We start from the raw sequence: 3,857 nt of genomic DNA, 5'->3' as shown, positions 1-3,857 counted from the left end.
TTTGCTGCTATTTATCATTTTTATTACAGATCTTGTCGCATAGAGATCTCTCCTGAAAGCCTTTCCCAAATTCTCCTTAGCACTGGCAGGCCACAAGGCACCATTGTTCCCTCACTTGCCTGGATTAACCCCTCCTCTGCTGTGAAGAGTATAAAGGCATTGCCCTGACCTCTGGCACCCGCTCGGTTACAGCAAGAGGATCCAACCCGAAGCTCCCTAACTGCTGCTGCTGAACTACAACTCCCAGATCTACTTCTAATATTCACAATACCTTTATGGCCACACAATGAAAAAAAACAATGGTAAGATAAGAGTTGGTCAGTATCCTGTGACAGTCGCACCAGAGTGATATTTACCTGCAATCATTTCTATGCTATTGTCGTGCGTCTGTGTGTGGGAGACTGCGCAGCACAGTGCAAACATTTGCTTTTACTAAACCTTTAAACGAATGGATCTTTCGGTTTGGTAGAGTCGCACTTACTTTATTCTCACTCCGAATTATTCTTTTATTATGCATTTGGCTAAAAAAAATCTTTTTATTGCAACTTGTGACAGCCAGGAGCTGGGAGCTGTACCTGGGGGGAATTAATCTGCTATGTCTATCATCTATCTATCAACTATCATCTATCTATCTATCAACTATCATCTCTCTCTCTCTCTCTCTCTCTCTCTCTCTCTCTCTCTCTCTCTATCAAATATCATCTATCTATCTATCATCTATCTATCCATCTATGTATCTACCCATCATCTATCTATTTATTTATATATCGATTTACCTAGCTATCATCTATCTATCATCTATCTATTTACCTGTCTATTTATCTATCTATCTATCTATCTATCATCTGTTTATCTATCTATCTATCATCTATCTATTTGTCTGTATAAATCTATCTATATATCATTTATCTATCTATCCATCTATTTATCTACCCATCATCTATCTATTTATTTATATATCGATTTATCTAGCTATCATCTATCTATCATTTATTTATATATATATATATATATATATATATATATATATATATATATATTTATCTATCATCTATCTATCTATCTATCATCTATCTATCTATCTATCTATCTATCCATCTATTTATCTACCCATCATCTATCTATCTATTTATTTATATATCGATTTATCTAGCTATCATCTATCTATCTATCTATCTATCTATCGATCATCTATTTATCTATATATCTATCTATCATATATCTATTTATCTAGCAATCATCTATTAAGCATTTCTGTATAATAAAGATGTAATAAAGGTTTAAGCCAGTGATATACACATATATGTTCACACAGACACACACACACACACACACATAAATATCCAGACATTCTCCATCAAGACAAGTGGTAGACTGGCAGCACACGAGCAATTTATCTCAATTAATAGCCATTGCAGATACAGGCAGCCGTTATAAAATAAAATTACAGGTCTGAACCCCAGATGTAACACTGTATAACACAGGATCATGCTAATCAAGTTTTCTTATTTATAAATAAATATATTCCAATAAAATGGAACGGCCCCAGTTTGGTTGGTGGAACAGTCGTTCCATGTACTGCCCATTAGACCCATTGCTGGTTCCTCAGGTGCGTGCCCCCCAGCTGGTAAATACAAGGATGGGCCCTGTTAGCCAATTCAAAAAATGATTTAATCCAAACCATTTTAACATTATTCACACATTTTGACTCACATATATCCATTACACACATATTATAGTGCATAAACAGGACTGGGTGAGGGTGCCCTTAATATATAGACCTAAATAGAGGCAGGGATATAGTTTTATACACATGATACATCAATCATCCCTGTGTGCAGGACTGATATTCCCATTACTGACAAGCAGAGCAGTGGATCTAATTCGTAGGGAAATTCATTTACTATTTATACATTACAATGATATAATATACAGCCAATGGGTTAATAATAGATTAATAAATAACGGATGAATAAATACCCAGTTATTTTACATGTTATTGTATTATATGCTGCAGACAAAGGCAGAATCACAAACATACTATATCACAAACATATCATATCACAAACATACTATATCACAAACATACTATATCACAAACATACTATAGGACTTTTTTAATAAATGTGCAATTATCTTGCTGTGACGGTTATTAAATACAAACGATTACGCATGTATCCGTATACATCCGCCCAGTGCCATATATAGACAGGGGCCCATAATTTCAAGGCAGTGCAGCTATTTAAAAGAATCCCTTTTATTTGCTTTCTCCTTCTCCTTCCCACCTGTATAATGTATCAGATAGAGCCAGGCCAGCAGGTGTCATTTCCCACACTTGTGCGTGTGCAAATGAAAGAGTCCCAGGACATCAGCTTTCAGCCAGAGGCTCAATTAGACAAAATGGAAACAATTTTCTTTTCCCAGCAATAATTCACTGTTCTGCAGATCACTTTCAAAATATACATTTATTACTCTACGCTGACCCCAGTGGCACAAAGTGCTAAGTCTGGGGGGAGACAGGAGCTCTGTGTGCACCCCTTGGGCTGTAATTATTAGCTATTAATTGGGTTCAGGACCCTGGAGTTGCATTGGTAAATGAATAGCTTGTCTGCTGCTGCTGCTAGATGCTGTGGCATTGGGGGCAGAAAAGGGGTTTAAGGAGACATGGGGGGGCATATATTCTCATTCACCCAGAGGCCAGAGAGCCCTGTGGAGTTTGTGTCAATAAATAGCTGACTGAATGGGTGCCATTGTGTTGCACAGGGCTGATGATCTGCAGAAAAGCTCAGTTTATTCTGCTACGGTTCTTTTAGTCTACACCGCTGTCAGCGGGTCTTCAGGGGTTAAAATCCAAATCAGACTCTGTGTAGCAGGAGCTGTCGTGCTGCAGTAGAAGTGAAAAGGGAGACTTAGGCAAAAGGAAATTACTGCCAGCCCCTGTGACCTTTCAGTGGGGTAATCAATCAAATGATCAACAGGGATATTTATCATTGCTCTATGGGGCAGATCTACAGGCCAGGGAAGGGGAGACACACACGTTTGGATAAAAGCGATAAGCCTGAAATGCACCAACTGCAATAAAGTTACAAATCTCTGTGTTTGTTTTTTCTGCATTGCCTGTTACTGAACAGTAGCACCCTCAGATCCCCACCACCATCACCACCACACACACCCAAAAGCACAGGTTCACACATACAGAAGTACTGACAAACTGGCACAATTATATATAGTACATACAAACTGGCACAATTATATATAGTACATACAAACAGGCACAATTATATATAGTACATACAAACTGGCACAATTATATATAGTACATACAAACTGGCACAATTATATATAGTACATACAAACTGGCACAATTATATATAGTACATAGAAACTGGCACAATTATAAATAGTACATACAAACTGGCACAATTATATATAGTACATACAAACTGGCACAATTATATGTACTACATACAAACTGGCACAATTATATGTACTATATACAAACTGGCACAGTTATATATATCACAACACACATACACAAGTACATACACACTGGCACAGTTATAAATACATATATAACACATGTGCACATATATACACCTATAAACACACTGGCACCATAATATATGGCACACACATGCTCAACTGCATATCTGCTGGCACAATTATATAACCCTATACTATACAACTATATACACATCAGCAGCAAAATTATATATAGCAATCACACACATACAAACAAATATATGGACACAGACACATACAGTACATGCACTGTAATACAGAGTCTCCATTCCCCTGAGTGAAACAGGCATTATTGTTCAATTGCATAGAGTACCAGACACAGCACTGCTTGTTAT

The sequence above is a fragment of the Xenopus laevis genome, chromosome 5S (genome assembly GCF_017654675.1).
Source record: "Xenopus laevis strain J_2021 chromosome 5S, Xenopus_laevis_v10.1, whole genome shotgun sequence".
NCBI lineage: Eukaryota > Metazoa > Chordata > Amphibia > Anura > Pipidae > Xenopus > Xenopus laevis.
This window is presented reverse-complemented; position numbering follows the sequence as displayed.